Below are 20962 nucleotides of genomic sequence, written 5' to 3' on the forward strand. Positions count from 1 at the left end.
GAGGGTCGGAATTACGAGACTAACCTTGGAAGTTCAGGTTGTCACAGAAATCCTGTGAGTTTTTTACTCCTTAAATTAGCATAGTTGGGTTAGAGAAAACGATTATGGTTTCTGATGGAAAGAATGATTGGATTTAAGTTGTCGGTGGAAATGAATACACGACATGTGTGTAAGAGGAACTTTGATTAAGTTAGCTTTAAGGTGTTGTAAGGAAGATAAGGTTGCAGGACCAACCATGAGCCATATGCTGCTACATCTACAAGAAGATGATTAATAACATAATTTTTTAAGTTATGGTTTTATTAGCCAGACTTAGCGATAAAAACTAAGGACTAATATTAGCGATCTACTTGATATCTGCTACAGCAGCATCCCTTTGTCAACTTCATCACTGTCCAACTTTATGATTTTGCTGCAATGCAAGAAATATTCACTGTTGCTTGTGATACTGTTAAATTGCAAACATTATTTGTTAATGCATTGCAATCATTAGGTCGGACAGAAACTGCAGTTAGGCTACTAGGGTGAGAGGGGTGGGTGCGGGTAATGATGCGGTAAAATAGTTTACCTCGCGGGAACACCTGCGCCATCAACCAAGTCACCGCGCGGTGACTGTGAATTCGGTGATTGTTCACCACACAAGGTTTTGCTCAATATATGCTTTGGTTATGGATGCATTGGCAAAGCTTTGAAGGGGCCGGGAGGGGCGCCCGGCCCCCCGAACTTTTCGCTCAGTAGTGTTATATATGTAGTTTTCGTATAGAAATTTTTGGGTATATACGTTTTCGACCCCCTGATTCTATAGAAATTTTTGGTATTTACGCTTTCTGCCCCCCCCCCCCCCCCGGTCGAAAACGTCAAGCTTCGCTACTGTATAGATGATTCTGTTTGGGGACGTATATGTAACGATAACATAAGCTGATGTGTGTGATTTTTTTTTTTGCTTAATGTTTCCTACTTCATTTTTATGAATATATGATTTGTTTTTGCCTTCGTCACTTGACTACACCAAATATGTCGTTCAACTTCTAAACATGTTTTACGAAAGATAGCTGTTAGAGTTCGTGTTCCAAAAAAAAAGAGATTGCAATTTAGGAGAAATGCTTATGTAGAGTATGATCTGAATGGCTCACATGCTTGGTATAGTAAAATAAATTAATTCTGAATTTGTGAGACATGGCTTTTTCCGTGAGTGTATTTTCATTAAAATGATCCATGTCACATGATTGATTAAAAGAGGTGATTTTTTACCCTTCACATGTTGATTTGGATAAAACACAATTGTGAGCTTATGGCTGCCCAGTTTCCTTTCGTGGTAATCAAGGGAGTGTAGGTTGCCCATCATGAAGTCCCATCCAGAGATGAACAAAATCGATTGCTTTTTCAAAAGGCGGTCCGGATTCTGGTTTAGTCTACCTGGCCAAAACCCGGACCGAACCGGCCAAACTGGTCAAACCTGGTCAAAATCCCGAACGTACTGATTCTTACCCAACCTGTTTCTTGACTTTGTTAACCAACCTTGGACCTTGTTCCTACCCGGTTCTTGAAAAAACCTGTTTTGTGCCCCTCTATGTATGACTAACTAATTAGAGAGTAAAAAAAATAAGGGAGTTATGCAACGATTGTAATTTGTGTTTATGGGATATCATCTATATATTAATAACCTTAGTGTCCTTTAGTTCTCAATCAGTACGATTTTATGAGTAGACCTTAGATGATCATAAACGAGGACGGACTTACTTATGGTCTTGGGGCCGTAAAAAACGTTAAATGTTTTTTTACGCAAAAACCCCGAACCCTCTCCATATAGTATGGTTAAGCCGTCCGATTCCCCCACCCTCGCACCAGAAAATAAATCATTGGTCTGCCACTAATCATATATTCCAATGGTCAACTTATAGTTGTTGACATATCGTTATCCCAACTCAAAACTTGTTAATAAGTACACGTCACTAATTTTATAAATAGCAAGGCTATCAATCGTTTTCCCAACTACTATGTTACGTACATACACATTTAATATATAATTCGTAGTTGTTCATAGTAGCCTTACTTCATAAAATGAACTATTCAACTTACTTGTAGGTAAAGCATCATTATCCCCAGCTCAAAATATGTCAATAATTTTACGTTACCATTTTTATAATTATTCGCTACCTAAGGCTACACATATAAATTATATGGTTTAGGCCTATTACCAATTAGCATCACTAAAAAATGAGCTTATTCATCTCCTATCGCATTTGATCATATTTTGTCAATTTGAACGGAACCATTCATTGGTTTATTAAGAAAGCTAAGCTAGTTATATATTGATCAGACTAACAAACAACATGGTCATAATAAATATACACCTACGAGAGGTGGGGAAGTTGTGTTTAAGAGTGGAACATGAAATGGCACACTTAACACGACAAGTTCATTAATTACTAATCGTGTATTTTTCTTAAACACAACTTACACGGACATGTTTAATTATCCGGTTACATGACACTACATGTTTAACATGATTTTAAAGGTAACAATTCTATAACGTAACTGTAATGAAACACGACTCGTTTAACACGATCTCCCACAATAACACCATGCATAAAATTTAATCAACTACAATTCATTCCCAAGGACTAGTCACAAGACTAGATTGCGAACTAAAGAGAGTAGCACTTGCATGTCGTATCATTGACCAGTGTCAAAGGGGTTTGAGGCAAGGTAACCCGCTTTTTCAATAATAAAATCGGCCCCCCGTTGGGAAGAATGACGCCTTTGAATCTCCCAGAGCCGCAAGCTCTAGACATCATGCAAGAGAAGGCTTCCATCACGATGAGAAACAGAAAAGTGGAAAACGGGTCACCTTGCCTCAAACCCTTTTGACACTTGAACATAGCGTAAATGGATTACGATCCAGTGACCAGTTAGTTTATAAAGAAGGTGTAGAAATCCGTTCGTGCAAAATTAAATAAAAACTTTATTAACTTGATATATAAAAATATAACAAAATGAAACTGAAAATAAATTACAATTACAACTGAAAGAATAGAATTACAAACAAGAAAAAACAAGGACAAAAATCCGAACATAAACACTGTTCGCAGCTAATCGTGTTGAACACAGATCCCTTAAAACAAATTTCGTGTCTCCCAGGAAAACACGTTTGTTCTCAGGATACAACAGCTAAAGCAGTTGCACTGCCGGTCTTGACTCCAACCCGAAGATATTCCTGGAAGCTTCAAAGAGTAGAGAAGAATTCTACAGAGAGAGATTGAATTGCTATTGGTTTTTCGGAGTAGTTCTTCAACAGGGGTACCACCCTATTTATACTACATGTCTGAACTCGAAACCGAAAAAGAATTAAATGGGAGAATTAAATTGCATTAAACGTCTTCAATGCACTTTAATTCCTCATTTAATTCTCAGTCAAAACCGTTTGACTCGTCAGTTTCAAATGCTGAAATGTAACTGCACTGTCATAAATGCATGCTGGAAGCTACTGCGCGCGCAAGGCAGACTGGTGCGCGTGCGCCCTTGCGTGCGTAGGTCTGCACGCTCATGCGCGCGTGCGCCATTTTGGCTCACTTCCATTCGCGTGTTCGCCACCTTGGCTCAATCCCATGTGCACTTCCACCACGTCACCTGTGAGTCTCTACGAGCACGCCACACAGTCGCCCCGTTTTGGCTCACTTTGGTGCGTCGCGCACGTCATTTCAATGCCCATGCTCAATGCGCGAGGGCGCGCTACTATGCCATGTGTACTCGCGCGCGTGCGGACCCACCTGGGCCACTACGCGCGGACCCACCTGGGTCATGCGCCTGCATGCCACGTCACCAACCACTTGGCCCTTGCAGCTCTTGCTCCACCACGCGCACGAGGTCAAAAATACAAAGGCGGCTCTCAAGCGATGCGCAGTGCAAACTGCGCCATCAAAGCGCCACATTATGCCTCATCACCCACGCGTGTGCGAGTTAGGGTTCACCCTTCGCGAGTACACTTAGTGAGTGCTTTCATGAAACAATAAGGATTGAGAGTTCCCACTTAAATACCCCTTTAAGTTTCAACTCTCCTCCTATGTGGGACAAGATGCCACTTTCCCACTTTTCCAGCATTCAAGTTTCAAACACCAAACTTTAAGCACCGATATCTCATTCATCTTAGCTCTGTTTTGGACGTGGTTTAGTTCGTTGCGAAGCTCTTCCAACATAGAACACAAACCCACAAATAAATATATAAAACCCGCTCATTTTCTTATATTTATTTCTAGTTCAAAATAGGAAAAAATCATTTTTCTATATTTGTGAAAAATACTATTTTCACAAATTTCCAACAGAAAGTTTAATAATTAATCACATTTTTAATCTCATTTCCACGCAGAATGACCGGCCAGTCTTCCCTGAAAAAATAGCCTTTCGGAGCCTGGAAGGAACTTGAAAAAAACTAAGAAATATATAAGACCGAGAAGAAAAGAAATTAAGCGTTATACTAATCTTAACTCCTAAGTGTGGTGTTGTACATCGTAATTGTGTTTGAGATGCCGGTTAACTGAAACAGAATTATGATGTACAACACCACACTTAGGAGTTAGGATTAGCACTTTTTTTAACAGTTAGGATTAGCACTTAATTGAATATTAAATGATAAAAGGATTTTATCATTTAATCTTTGTCAAGCCTGGGAAGTCAGCTAGTAGTAGTTGGGGCATCATTAGGGTGAAGGGGGTGCTCACCTAATAGGTGAGTCCCCTCTCTTACGCCAAACCAATCTCCGTGTGCCACGTCAACTCCCCTCTTAAACTCCCCTAACACCCCAATTTGATGGCGCCACTCCCCTCTTAGGTGAATTGGTTTTTTTTTTTTTTAAAAAAAAAAAAAAAAAAAACTGTGATTGGACAAGCCTCTCTCTCTCCTCCCTCTCTCTTCGGTGAGCCGCCACCGGGAACATCCCCTCTCTCTTGGTCACCGCCTTGATGACGGCACCTTCACTAATCGGCAAGCAGGTCCCCGAAATGGGTCCCCGCATACGCCCCGCTTATCTCCACCTCAAAACATGTTAAATGCACGTGGTTACCGATTTATAAATATTGCTGGCAAGAATACATCATGTGCTCAACTTCCATATAAAAATAAAAATGCATAATATAATGTAAGTGGCTTAGGATCCAATGACCCACTAATTAGCAATGAATGACAATTAAGGATAAGATTTGCAATTTTTTTTAGTTAATTTTACCCCAGTTAAAACATTGCAAGAACACTTTAAGGGGTTTGCATTGGTCTGAGTTGCTTGTTCTTAATTATATCCCCTCAATCCGATTCCAATGTGACCCTTTGTAAAAGCCATTTATAAAAAAGAAATAGAGCATCACAAATGCAATCATGTAGGTATATATAGTCCCCGATTTCGAGGCCACACCGAATATTGGAATCCTACTCCAAATTAGTGTGGGTGTTTAAAAACATGTAAAAAGTGTTTTTGGAAGATGTTTGGTGTAGCAGTTGTTGATTTATAACATTGTGGATAGGGGACTAGCGGTGGATATAGCCTTTGAATAGGGAGACCATCTCTTGACGCTCCAGTGTTAGTGTAGATTTTAGAAAAATTAAAATTTAACGTTTTTTCGATTCTACTGCCCCTATTAAAAAGAAAATTTTAAAACGTTATCTGTTAACATTTTTTTAGATCGATTGTGGATGCATGCTATCACAAGTAACATTCACCTGCAAGAAATGAAAGAAAAAACAATTTTTATTGTCCCATCAATTAAACAATCAATGTTCAAAAAGGTGAACTAGCCTTGTTCTAGTAGGACAAGTCAAACCAGTTTTTAAAACCATATAACATTATACATATTATACATATGTGTTTTCAAATTGTGTTTTCAAATTGAATATTAAAGGCGATTGATATATTATTTGAGGAGTACACGTACAGAAGAAGAAAGAAAAAAAAGGAAACCATATAATATAATTATTGTAGGCGGCTATTATAAAAGATGGGATGAATTCGGAAGAAAAGAAAAGAGGGAAAGAGTGCTCCATATTAATATATTTGTTGGGCTAATGTCTTATGTAGATCAAGTGATGGAGGGCTTGTATTTCTTTTGAGAGATATAGGTTTGACTCTTACTTGGTGTAGAGTGAGGCACTGGTGTGCAATGATTGGAGACCTGGGGAAACCTGGGTTGGATCCTTGAGCCAAACAGGTTTTACTAGGGGTGCTAAACGGGTCGTGTTCGCGGGTTGGCGGGTTCAACCCGACCCGAACCCGAAAATTTTACACAAACCCGAACCCGATCCGAACCCGAAAATCGTATCATACATAAGAACCCGAACACGACCCGAAGTTTCATGGGTTGACCCGAACACGGCACGTTCAACCCGAATTTTTTATTTTTTTCTGAAATTAATATATTAAAATTAAAATTTACTTAAAAACGCAAATGTATATAATAATATCATATTTAAATTATAGAATCTATGTTTATTTCTATTTTTAAGTTATAATCATTACATAAAATACACACCTTATTTAATTTATAACATAAAATATATTATAAAAAAATATAATGTAGTATAAATTTATTAAACGGGTCAACCCGCCAACCCGACCAGGTTGACCCGAACCTGACCCGTTAACCTAAACGGGTTCACGGGTTCAACCTGAAACTGACCCGAACCCGTTTAGACTAAACCTAAACCCGCAAATTTCGTGTTAGGTTCGTGTCGGGTTTTCGGGTCGTGTCAGAAATTCACGCCCCTAGGTTTTACCGGTAATTTCACCGTCGTGCCTACGGGCGGGTGAGTTACCGGGTTTTCTCCGGGATTGGTGGTGGACTTGGGTTACTCTCGGAGTACTCCGTTTGTCCAGTGGGTGCCCTGAGAGTGCTCGAGATTGAGTTTGTTGGCCGTTAAAAAAAATAACTCTATAACATTATTTACACTTTTGATTATTTCATTATTTTATTATTTAATTGATTTCATTAATTAACTCTATAACATTTCTGAAATTTGGTAAACAGTAGTTCATCTTCTTTTGGCCAAATCAAATTACGATTTTGTCCCCGTTTTAAAATTATGATTTTGCCATCAGTTTAAAATTACGTTTTTACCTCTCCTTCAAAATAAAATTATGATTTTTCCCCAGTTAAAAATTACAACTTTCCCTCGGTTAAAAATTATGATTTTGACCCGTTAAAATTTACAGTTTCGTCATTAGTTTTGTTTTGTTTTGTTCCTCCCTGCTAAATTACCATTTTTCCCTCAATTTAAATTTATATTTTTGTCATCGTTTTTGTTTGCTTTCCAAGTAAAATTACGATTTTGCCCCCAGTGTATAACTACAAACGCAAGATGGGAGAATATTGTCAGGAAGCAATGAGTTGTAATTAGTTTTCATTAGATATCATTTAAATTTTGATAATTTTGATGTCCCTCAATTCTCAACCAGTGTGGTCTTTTGTGTAGCCTATGGACCATAAGTTGCAGTCTACTTGTGTAGTTGTTGAAATATCATTATCTCTAACCAACTCTAAACTTGTTAATAATTACATGTTATTAATTTATGTATAGCTAGGCTATCGATCATTTGCTCAGAGGCTTTATAATATGTTACTTACGTACACATACAATAATTTATAGTTGTTCATAGTAGACTTTATAAACTGAACAATTTAACTTATTGTAGTTAGAGCATCATTATCTCCAGCTCAAAACAAGTTAATAATTACATGTTGCCGTTTTATAATTACCTTTTTTAATTACTTGCTAGCTAGACTACACGAGTACACGGTATCATGTGCTTCAATATGTATAAAAATAGGTAGTGGTGTTAGATACAACCTAGATGGTTTAGGATCCGATGACCAATAATCATTGCCAATAAATGAACTTATATATAGTGTAAGTATATGGAGAAAACCAATTTTAGTGAGAAAACTTAGCAAACTAGAATATGTGGTCCACATTCACCCACATCACCTCATCCATACCCATCCTTTAAGGGTATTTTGGTCTTTTTGTTTCTTTCTTTGAAGATTGTGCTTTGTACTTTTCACCAACCATCACATTTCCCCACATCCCCACTTGATTATACCCAACCCATCATCCATCACCTTTTGTACTTCTTATCATCCATCATATTTTTCAAAACTCCATTGTTCTCTTCTTCAACCATTGAAATCTGAAGATCGAAGATCGAAGCCATCCCTTCCAACCTTTGAAATATGAAGATCGAAACCACCATCAGTGCTCTGCCACCATCAAAGCTCTCAAAGATCGAAGATCAAAGCCACCATCCCTTCCAACCTTGAAATCTGAAGATCGAAGCCACCATTGAAGATCGAAGCCACCATCAAAGCTCTCAAAGAAAAGGAAGCTCGGTGTCATTTTAATCACATCTTTGTTTCTGTTTTTTAGAGAGAGAAAGCTAATGTTTTGGAAGGAGAGATAACAATTTTCATGTTGTTCACCTAGACACCAAGAACACACGCACAAGTGTGTGAGAGAGAAACAGGTTTAAAGATCTTACTTTTGTTAATTTATGTAATTTGTTTAGATTTATACTTTGTATAACGTTTGGTAGATTTAAAATCAGAGCTAGTTTGTTTATTTTATTTTTTAAATCAAGATCTATAAGAAATTTTTGTATGTTGTATTTCTCTCTTCAAAGTGTATTGATTTTTTTATGAAGATTAAAGTTAAATTTCTAAATTGTTTGTCCAGCGATTTTGAGTTAATGATTGCTTTTAGTTGGATTTTTGTGTGTGTGTGTGGGGGGGGGGGGGATGTGGGTGAGCTGGTTTTTTTTAGGGTTTATGAATTGGATTTGGTTTGATTTGTGTTCTAGTTTTGTTTAAATTCAGCATCACCATTGATGGTAGATAATTAGTTTGAAAATCCATAATTTTTACGATGTATGTTTCAAATTTCTTTGTTTTTTAGTTGTTTTTTTGAATAAATTCACTCCGATATTACATTTTCATTACCTTTAGAAAGTTCATAATTTAATCGGATATCGGTTTTGTTTTACAAATAGAAATTCGTGTTTTTTACTGGCATAATTTGTTACATATGTTACATTTCTATCAGCTACATTTATGCGAAGAGTATATTGATATTTTTTTACGAAGATTAATGTTGACTTTCTAAATTGTTTGTACAGAGTATATTGTTATTTTTACGAAGATTAATGCTAAAATTTCTAAACTGTTTGTCATATATGTTGTAACACGTGTTACACTGCGGGTTACATATGTTTTATATAGGGTGTTACATGTGTTACACCCAGTATATGAGACCAGCTTATTGTTTTTTTTAGATTGGCTGTTAAATGTTAAAACGTACAAACTTCATAATTTATTCGGAATATCTCGTTTATTTTACAAATAAAAAGTCGTGTTTTTTTTGTGGGATAATTAGCTACATATGTAGTAACAACATTATGCAAGTTACTTATAGATACCCCAACCCTTTTTTGGACACAAAGGGGGGGGTGCACATATGTAACACATGTTTGTAACATGTGTTACACTAGAGAGGTAACACATGTATAGCCACGTTACACATATTACATAGAAGATTAATAAGTTTTAACTATAGAATATTTAATATTGGTGTACTTGTTTTGTTCATAGGTGGAAAGATGTTTTGTGTTCAAGATGAAGATGGTTATCAAGAAGCGAAACCCGCGGAAGGATTACAACGCATCATCAGGTTTTCGTGGTGACGATGGTGTTGTTGTGAAGGCAATTTTTAGAAGACCATTTTTAGAAGCATTATAACTATTGATATAAAATTTATTTTTATTTTCATTGTTAGTATGCCAATATTTGGATGAATACGGATGTTGTTGTGAAGGCAATTTTTTTTTGGATGCAACAACTATATGTAACATGTGTAACCTTGACGTTGTAACACATGTAACACCTATATGTAATATGTGTAAGATTTCTATACATGTGTTACATATATACCCATATTGTAACATATGTTATAAACATGTGTTACATATGTCAGCCCCTTTGGTGTCAATTTAAACTTAGCAAAATTACATATGTAACAACATTACATCATCCAAAATGTCATATCAATGAACAAACAAGTAATATATGTAACTATAAGTATATGAGACTAGTGTAACAAATTAAAGGGACAAACGATACACTTCATGTTACATAAGTACCTAGACTTGTTATTAACAATGTTATTAGTAGATAAAAAAACTGCATTAACGTATATTTTTTACATTGAACCCAGCTTCTTGGTTATAAGCCTTACACATGGCAATTAAGAAGTTCTTCCAGTGTGACGTATGATTTAACAATAATAGGATGATATTGCTCGTTGACATTCGGTGTCCACAATTTAGTGCCATGAGAATACTAGTAAATATGGTAACGTGGAGTATGTTCTATATCATCTGTGGACATAGGGACGGATGTTAGTATAAATTTACGTGTGTTATGAACGTTGTAATACGTTTAGCACCCTAGGGTAACAAAAAAAGATCACACATGACACTTGTCGTGATGTTACACATCTTAATTGTGTGTGCACATGTAACATCTTCTCTACAATGTATGTAACATAACACGCGTTACAACGGTTGTTTTAAGAACTTTCAAATAAACAAGTGTTGCAAAGTGGATTTTTTTAAATAACTGTTTAAATCAACGTAATAGAGATGTGTAAGTAGGTAATTTCCTTTTGTAACACGTGTTACATTGGATGTATCTTTACATTGAAGATGGGATTATAACACGTGTTACAACGGTTGTTTTAAGAACTTTCAAATAAACAAGTGTTACACCGTGGATGTTTTAAAAAAACTGTTTTTTCATCCATTTGTAATAGAGACGTGCAAGTAGGTAAAAACCTGTTGTAACACGTGTTACATATGTGCAGCCCCGATTTTTGGTAACAAAGAGGTTGAACATATGTAACACATGTTTGTAACATGTGTTACACTGGAGGGTAACTTCTGTACAACATCAAAGGTACCCTCCAGTGTAACACATGTTACAAACATGTGTTACATATGTGTAGCTCCTTTTTATGTCCAAGAAAGGGCTGGTTTTAACATAAGTAACACGTGTAACCTTATTACAACATATGTAGCTAATTATGCCAGCAAGACATTTCAACTAACAACCCATTTAAAATAACATTTCAACCCATTTAAAAAGATATAGATTTGTAAACACATAATGTTTTGTTAGGTTTCTTCCCAGTCCCAGTCCTGCCCAAGAAATGAAAAACACAAATATTAGTAGTCAGCAAAAGAGTACTTGCTAAGATGAGGATATAACAATTACCATTCACCATTTCAATATCCACTCATATCAAAACAAAATGTGTAACACAATGTATGCACCATATATTGTCCGAAAGTGTAACATATGTTACAACATACAGGACAAACAGTTTAGAATCTAGCTGGCAGAAATGTAACATACGTAACTAGTTATGCCTGCAAAAATTTGAAACATTTAACACTAATTATGAAAAAAGAACAACTTAACCAACAACATTTTGAAACCTTTACTGTAACAATTATGGATTTTCAAACTAATTATCTACCAATAATTGGGATGCCCAATTTAAACAAAAAACAGAAAACAAAATAAAGCAAATCCAATTTATAAAACCTAACACAAACCCAACCCATAAATTATTGGTCAACAAACTGAAAATATCAAAAAACTAAAAATCATTTTAACATAAAAACAAAAACCTGCAAAATACATGAACATTAACCCATTACTAGAACACTTTGAGCACACAAAAAGTTATTGACAACCTTTTTAACAAAAAAATCAAGTGTGTTCTTGCAATTAGTAGAACACTAACCGGATCTAGACCCGTCTGATGAACACGATGAAGATCTTCAAAAATGATTCTCTCACACACACTTGTGTGTGTGTTCTTGGCGTTCTAACAACTTTCTCTCTCTAAAAACCCATGAACCAAATGATTTCTGACCTGCTTCTCTCTCACACACTTGTGTGTGTTCTTGGTCTTGGTGTTCTAATAACTTTCTCTCTCTAGAAACACATGCAACCGAATGATTCAGGCCTGCTTCTTTCTCACACACTTGTGTGTGTGTTCTTGGTGTTCTTCATGAACACGAAGGGGTTTTAACAATAACGATTCTCTCACACACACTTGTGTGTGTTCTTGGTGATTGAAACATGAAGAAAGAGAGAGGATGAGAGAAGGGATGATGATGATGGTGAATGCACAGAAGTTTTTTTGAATTCTCAAAGAAAAGAAGAAAGAAGAAAGAGAAACAATGATGATGGTGACAACAATAAAGAAGAGAGAGAATGGAGGTCTGAGAGAGAAAGAGAGAAATGGGAGTCTTGGTTATAGGTAATTGTGTTTCTCTCTCCTTTTCATATCATGCATGTCTAATCAATATGAATATAATATATAAAATGTCATAATATCATATGTAATTTTACCCATATGCCCTTGAAGTACCTTTTTGACTTTACCACTCTATTTAATTTAATTAAAAAATGCTTCAAATTTTATGAGCCATTGGATGATCATGATCAATGGTCTAGATTGGGTTTCCTAGGTTTTCTTAGTAGAAATAAGTTTTATGTAGATCCATGCCCTTCATCTCCTATCATATATATGTGTCTATATATTGATTATAAGTGGAATAGGGGTGGTTCACTAGTGATGGATTCTATCACTCTTACTCTCCAATCAAATCATGCCATGTCATCAACCAAATTTCTATCACTAGTGATAGAAATGTAGGAGGGGTGGAATCACTAGTGATGGAATTCTATCACTCCCAATTTTTTAAATTTCATTTTAAAATTAGAAATTAAAAATAAAACACTAAATTATAAATTTCATTAAACTTTAAAAATAAATTACATAACCAAATAAAAAAACAACTAAACCGATGGCATCTCCCAACCCCACTTTGCGCAAACCGCGCGCTTTTGTTGAATGACAACTGACTTGAACGGTTCGTCGAGATGGGCGTGGTTTTCACACAAGATTTTTAAATCATTTTGTCTTTCAATCATTTTCAAGTGTTCCTTGTACGCCTGCTCCCGTTCATATTTCTTGTAAAATTATTTAGATTGAGTTGGAGAGTGTTTTAATTTTTTGTATTGAGTGTGAGAATAGTAGAGAGGTTTTTGAGTTTGTTTATTGATACATGTGGGATTTATATAAAAAAATTAATCAAATTCTTCAACCAAATGGTCAAAAAATATTACAACGGTAAAAAAAACGGTAGGATTTCAAAACTTCAACGCGTGGTGGAGTTAACGCGTTACAAGTATAACGCGTGGTCATTAGACCGGCGGCGGTGTGCCGTTCCTTCATCACGCGTGACCGGCCTTCATCACGCTCCCGCCCCGAGTGGCCTAAGTTCTATTTCATATACTGAAATTACATAAGAATAAAAGGTAAACAGATAACACAAGATGACACGTGTAAAATGACATGTTTAATTACTAAATTTGTATTTTCTTTAAAACTACTTACACGGTCATATTCATTAAACGGGTTACATGACATGACACGTGTAAAATGGCATGTGTAATTACTAAATGTGTATTTTTGTTTAAAACTACTTACACGGTCACATTTATTAAACGAGTTACACACTTACACGGTCATACTTATTAAAGGAGTTACAGGACATAATACATTTAATATGTTAGTTTAATAACATGAATAAAACCAAGCATGGCTTATTTACACAATTACTATGTTTTCACAATCTCCTGCAATAATGTTACACCCCGACCACGTAAAACAACAAGACGTGGCAGAAACGTCGGGGAGTGTTGTAACAGAATCATTGTTTCACAACCATGGAATAAATAATTTTCTTATTGAGTAAATGAACTCATTATTTTAATACAATCAAATAAGTACAACTATTATCTTTCAAGTTTTAAAGTCGCTAAGGCACGAGTCCATCCTATGTGTAGCATATATCATCAATCATCACAAAGCAGCACCTGAAACATGTGTAAAAATAGGTACGTCAGCATAAAAATGCCTGTGAGATACATAGGTTTTATTGTATTTAGGATTCATGACTTGTAAGTTTAGAAAAAGTTTTAATAAAAACAGTCATGATCCTTGAAAAAGGTTTTCTTTTATAAATCATTTATAAGAAATCAGATGATATAAAATAATAATACATAGGTGTAGGTCCCCTTGATGTTATGGATCTTCACAGAATTGTCTTTCCAATCAAGAGTGCGGAATCCTCTTGATCAGAATTAGCAGAAAACGTGTAGGAAACAGAAACAGCAAATCTATCAAACCGGGTTTTCTATTGATTATCAATCTTCACGAATTACAATCAATCTAAAACCCTAACCAACAAATTTCGTCCAAACCCTAAAGCTCTCACGAAATTCTCTCTAACAACTGTTTTGGCTGATTTTCTGATTAACTGATCAACCTAAACCCTAAAGCCTAACCTTGTTTATATAACACAAGGTTTACTATTTAGGCTAGGGTTTGCAACATGGGCAAAGCCCAATTCGTTCCCCCTTGACCCAAATGGGTTTAGTTTAGCCCAAACTCTATAATCTCACTAATACAAAGCTAAACCCGCTAACCGTTTATCGTATAACTAATTACAAGATATCCAAAGACCAAATCTAAGCTGTTGTCACAAACATGCACCAACAAACTCCCCCTTGACAATAGCTTCATAAAAACTTTGTCTTGAGTCAAAACTTTGTCTTCGGTCGTCTTGCAATCTTCAAGTAGTCTTGCACTGTCTTTGGTCTTTGGATAGCTTCAGCTTCAATAGCTTCTGTCAGCAACAGACTCCCCCTAAGCTGATGCATCCAATTACCAAATCTTCAACACGTTAGCGTTTGAGTAAACTCCAGTTCAGCATTTGCAAAGCAATCTTCAAATTCTTCAATCTTGTCTGCAATATAGAAAGGAGGTTCTACCATGCAGCCAATCAAACTCTCATCTTCACACTTCACAGCAACTTCTCAGCAACAAACTGCTTCAATCTGTATACTATAAAACAAACATCTCGAGAAACCATAAGAATTTTTCAACAAAAGTTAAATAAATTATTATTTTTCAAGAGATTAGTTAAACTGTATAACAGATTAAGCTTTTTCAATTTATCACCAACACGCAAAAACACTTTGTTCAACACACAAGAACAACCTGTCTGATTTAAAATTTTGAACTCGCTTACTAACACTGTCTCCCCCTATCAGTAACAATTCCTCCACGAATAGCAGTTTTCCGTACGTTAAGAATTTTAAACAGAAAAAGACACTATTTTTGGATTTTTATATTTTTCTGAAAACAAATAAATACAAAAGCAATAAACACTCTATTTTTGTGAGAATCACTGGTAAGAAGATCATATCAGCACAATCAAACTGTTTCACACAATTAGATAATTCTTTATTTAATGTTCAGTGAAAAGATGTTCAAGACGATTACCAGTATGTTTGTCCACTTAAACAAAATGCATGAACATTTCAAGTACCATTACCGTATGATATGTTAAGGTAATTTTATTATACTGAAATATTAGCGTGTCCCACAACAGGATATACCCCCACGATCAAGGTATGCACAAAGATTCATCGTAGTAGGTGAGTATACTGAAGTCATACTATAAGATATTCTTACTGTGTCTGCATATAATATGTTTTATCATGTTTTGATTGCTTAACAATGAACACCCAAATAAAGAATAATCAAATCCTGGAAATATAAACAGCACACTCTATCATGCAAGTATCTTCCCTACCACATATTTCACAAGTCCAATCCTGAGTTCTGAAATCTTAACTGGGAATAGGTTGAGAAAAGAACAGAATAGATCTTTAGCAGAGATGATATAATATACAAATCAAATGAGATTTTCTCAGTTTGATATAGGTTTATTGGGTTTCTTTTGGGCACTTGAGGGCCTCTTTCGGGTGTAATAGATCTATAGCGCGACAACGTACAGCTAGGTCAGCATGTATCTGGATGCAGCAGAAGCTGTCGTTGCCTAGCACCTCCAGGTCAGCATATATCTGGATGCAGCAGAGGAGGTACACGACTTTTTTCAGAGAAGATTTCAGGATCGGATCAAAATTGTGTGTATCAGGAAATATACAGACATTCAAATAGAAATGAGCTAATTCCAAGTGACTTTCTTTCCTGAGGTCATGTACAATTTTAGTTCTAACAGACAGACAGTCAAGATATCCCTAGATGAAATAAGAGTATAAAGACCCAAAACTTCAGATTTTGGCAATCTATCAACGCAAGAATTAAGGTCATTAAACCATACACCACTAATGTGTTCCCCACTCATATTCAGTTCATTTAAGTTTATATCACATTGGTAAGTTGATTATTTCATGCTTTTTGCCTACTGGTACATCATATGATGAAGCTGCTATCACACTTAAGCAATTTTGGTTCAATTTTAGTGTGACAGTCTAACTTGCTGATGTACTATCATTTCTTCTTTTCACACAGTGATAACTCATTTTTGTTTTTTCAATTTTTTTATGTTTTTGATTTTTCAATTTTTTTTTATTTTTGATTTTTAAGAAAAACAGTAAACTATTTACAAAAATTCTTATGAAAAACCAGTTATTCAGGATTCCTCATCCCGTTGAGTTCAACTAAGTGTTCAAAGCGAGCCCTGTCAAATGCTTTAGTATAAAGATCTGCCAGGTTATCTTCTGTGTCGACTAAGCACTTTGAACTTCAATTTAAATCATTTAATATACATATCAACAATCTCACATCCCCCGTCCTGTGCCTAGAGCAGCCACTATCAACCTAAGTTGATAATCCTCCTTAGCAGCTCCTGCACACACTAACTTAAGAAATTAGTTAGATTGAGGGACCCAAGCCTTAATGGTCTTGGGTCATCCAAATTCACCAACTACCGGAACATCCATCCAATATCCATTACTCCTAACTGGAGTCTTGGATCTCAGACCTGTTGGAATTTGATTTTGATTTCCACTAGGCCTTTGGTCCTGAGGGTTCCTATATACATTTGGACAATTTGACCTTTGAAAATTTTGATTTTGATTCCAAGAAGCATTATAGTTATAATTTCTAAAGCCATTGTTATAAAAATATCGACCACCATTATTTTGGTATCGATTTTGATATTGACCTTGACTTCTGAAATTATTTGTGTTTTGATTGTTCATTCTTGGTGAACTGCTTCTAGGTCTCTCAAATCTGCCTGGTGGAGATCTAGGCTGAAATCTAGGTTGATTTCTTTGAAAACGAGGAACTTGTGGAATTCCTTTTTCAGCCTTATCCTCACCAACAGCAACTGTCTCTGGTTGCATAGGGGCAGATTTCTTTGGAGAGTTGGACTCTCTCTCCTGCTTATCACCATTCTTCTCTGGTGACTTCTCTCTCTTCCTCTCATTCACCTGTGCTTCATTCGTTTTGTTAGGACAGCAACTAGCTACATGTCCCTTAGTGTGACATTTGAAGCACGATCTCTTTTTCGAAAACTTCTTATTGGAAGTCTTTGAACTAGATTCAGATTTCTTTGTCTGACAACTTGATTTCACATTATTGCTTGACCCAACGTGATTCCCGTCTATAGCTTCGTCAACTTTTTGCTTACCTTTCTTCAAAGGACAACAACTCGCCACGTGCCCTTTGTTGTGACATTTAAAACAGGATATTTTCTCTTTGTTTGATCCCTTTTTAAATGTGTTGGTCTTTGTGTCTTCAGTATCCTCATCCATTTTATGAGGTGTACTGTTAGACCCAACAGATTCTTTCAAAGAAACTGGACTACTTGGCAAGTCCACAGCTATCGGATCCACTACATGTGCAGTGGTTACAAAATCAGTTAGCTCATCTTCATTTGGCAAAAATGAGTAGTCTTCATTTTCAGAAGATGAAGCTTTAGTAAACCCCACCCCTGTTTTATCATTACTCTTTTTTAAGCCTTTTTGAATTTGAGTTCTGACTAACGAAGAATTTCCAAAATTATGTAACTTCCCCTGAAGTTCTACAATTTTGGCTTGTGCATCAGCCAATTCTGTGCACTTTTTTGAAAGCTCGTTAGTCTTTTCTTTCACAGTTTCACGAGCCAAATCAATGACCTGTAACAGTTCATTGACTTTGCTTGTTAAACTGCTAATTTCCTGTTCATTTGATTTGAGTTTTTCTAAACAGTCTGACTCTCTTTTAATCACAAGAACATTTAACTCTTTTCGGTTTTCCAAATCAGCTAACAGAATGTTGTTTTGCTCCGATAGTCTGTCAACTTCGCCCTGTAGTTCAGTGCAATTATGACACGTATGACTTACAGGTTCTGGTGTTACCTTCACTTCTGTTGTAAGCTCATTCACACCATTCATGCACTTTGAAACTTCTGCAGCCTTATTCTCAACCTTCTGTTCAAGAGCTTTCTTCTTCTCTTCTGTCACAGCAACTGCATCTTCATCTTCATCTAACGCACGATCTCCTACACTCTGTCTTGATGAATTCTGATAACGTTTTCGTAAAGCTTCCCACAGATCATAAGAAGTCCCATAGTGCTTGATGGTATGTTTAATTCCCTCAGGCAGGGACATCTTTATCACTGCTAAAGCTTTCTTCTCAGCATCAACCATCAGTTTTTCAGATTCATCCATCTTGTCATAAGAAATCACTTTTGTCCTTCCTTCAACACGACGTGTAGGAGCAATGTATCCATCTATAATACAATACCACATTCTGGTATCTTCGCTCTTCACAGCCAATTCAAACTCCTCCTTCCAGACAGCATATTCGTTTACATTTGTAAGCTTTGGCCACTTCTCGACATTGTCCACTTTAATCATCTTTAAACACGTTTAACAGTAACCGTACTGATAAAACCGTACAAAAGTCGTCCGAAAACAGTGGTTACCAAATTATACCGTTAGAATCGTCTCGAAAAGACGAATCCAATGATATATAATGTCAAAAACTGAATTCGGGATTCTCCAGAGTCTTTTTTTTTTGTCCTAAAAATCACACGAATTCAACGGTCCAAACGGTTCTGTTAAACGAGCTACGGATCGATTTCTATTCTCAAAACACTGAAATTTTTTCGACGCTAGCCAACAAAAGTTCCACCCCTTAAATCGTCTCCTAATTTCGCTGGATTTAGCTTAATTTCGCTTGTGACAACTCAAATTTCCAAGATTTCTAATTCGCATTTATTGCACGTTCAAGTGTTGTGTAGCTGTTTAATTGCACAATTGGTTACTGTAGAATTGTTTACGTTTTGGTATAATGAAGTGTATTGTGTGATTGTGCATGACTATGTGTTAATTATGATAAACTTGTCAAATGTGTAAACTTGGTGGTGAAATTGTGTAATTAATTGGAATGGTGCACTATTGTAAAATATAATACTTGAGGATGTAGAGGATAATTAGTGAAATTCTAGTAACACTTAACCCTAATCCCCTCCCTAATCATTCACTAATCACTTTCACCAAAACCAAAGCACGTACTCTCATTTCTTGGGCTCTAGCAATCATCACCATCATCATCACCAAGATAATCATCACGAGTTTGATCACTCTACTCATCTAGAATCATTCAAGGTAATTGTTAATAATTGCTTGTTGATTATTTGATTGATATCGGTTCATGATTTTTGCAATACTTGTAAACCCTAGTTCTTCACATGCTAATCCTGTAATTGATGATTTGATTTGGATTGTGGTGATAATGTTGTTGATATGTCCTACAATCGTTCATCTGATGATTTAGATTCATGGTATGTTAATTGTTGAATTGATTCTGCTATGAATGAATAAGGTAGGGTTTGATCAAGAACGTAACTGTTGAAATCGTTTCAATGTAATTGAATCTTCATGATTTATGTTAAGTCCGAGGTTTATAATGATGCCTGATGACCGAGTTTATTTGTTTGAGTATTTGTCTGAGTTTAATTGGATCCTCTAGTCCGAATATAAGAAGCATGGTTGGTCCGAGTATAAATTGTGTATTGGTCCGAATATAAATCACATATGGTCCGAATATAATACCCTTAAGCCCGAGTTTAATTGTGTTTGTCAATTGGTCCGAACTTAAAGTCTTTCACCTTGGTCCGAGTTTAATTGATTGACATTGTCCGAGTTTAATATGCCTTCAATGGGTCCGAGTTTAATGTGATCACTCAAATGGTCCGAGTATAATTTTTAGATGAAGGTCCGAGTTTAATCCTCAATGTTGGTCCGAACTTAATTGATTGATAATTGGTCCGAACTTAATTGATTGATAATTGGTCCGAACTTAATTGAGTTGTAATTGGACCGAACTTAATTGATTTGTAATTGGTCCGAACTTAACTGATTGATAATTGGTCCGAACTTAATTGAATTGTTTTTGGGCCGAGTTTATTGAGTTTGATTTGGTCTGAGGTTAATATGATCAACCATGCCCGAATTTATGTGCTGATTATTTGTCTGAGGTTGTATGAGTGCTGAACAGGGGAGACCCCCCCCCCCATACTTGCCTGAGTTATTGTGAGATGCATGATCCTGTATATGTTCATATAAATTACGTGAATTGTATGAATGGGTTAACTGTTACGTGATACATGATCGATACATGATATTGGCTGTCAAGCACTATACGACATTAGATTACATGCGTATCATTGCGAACATGAACTGATTTGTTATACGTGCATACAATAGGACTTGATTAATTACTTGTGAGTGCATAACCTAGCATACCGAGCAAACCAAGGTGAGTTCACACTCCTACTAAGGCATGGGATTCCCGGGTCGTGGGAATGGGTTAAAGGTTTCAATTGACTTATAACGTACAAACGTTTTTCCTAGACTATCACCTATCATGGTCCTCGGATGTCAGGACGGTTCCGTAGGTTGGGATAACACCTACGTGGTTCCGTAGGTTGGATAACACCTACGTGGTCATATGCCATTACTGCCTCGGATGTCAGGCACGCACGTAAAAC

General features: G+C 36.1%; 1 long non-coding RNA gene across 1 annotated transcript; it reads left to right on the forward strand.

Annotated features, from left to right (window-relative positions):
- Positions 1 to 7858: 7858 nt before the first annotated feature.
- Positions 7859 to 10004, forward strand: LOC118484351. Its single transcript, XR_004873441.1, has 2 exons — positions 7859 to 8503; positions 9624 to 10004. It is a non-coding gene; the product is annotated as an uncharacterized LOC118484351 (long non-coding RNA).
- The last annotated feature ends 10958 nt before the right edge of the window (positions 10005 to 20962 follow it).

This window comes from Helianthus annuus, chromosome 11 (assembly GCF_002127325.2).
Source record: "Helianthus annuus cultivar XRQ/B chromosome 11, HanXRQr2.0-SUNRISE, whole genome shotgun sequence".
In the NCBI taxonomy this organism is placed as follows: Eukaryota; Viridiplantae; Streptophyta; class Magnoliopsida; order Asterales; family Asteraceae; genus Helianthus; species Helianthus annuus.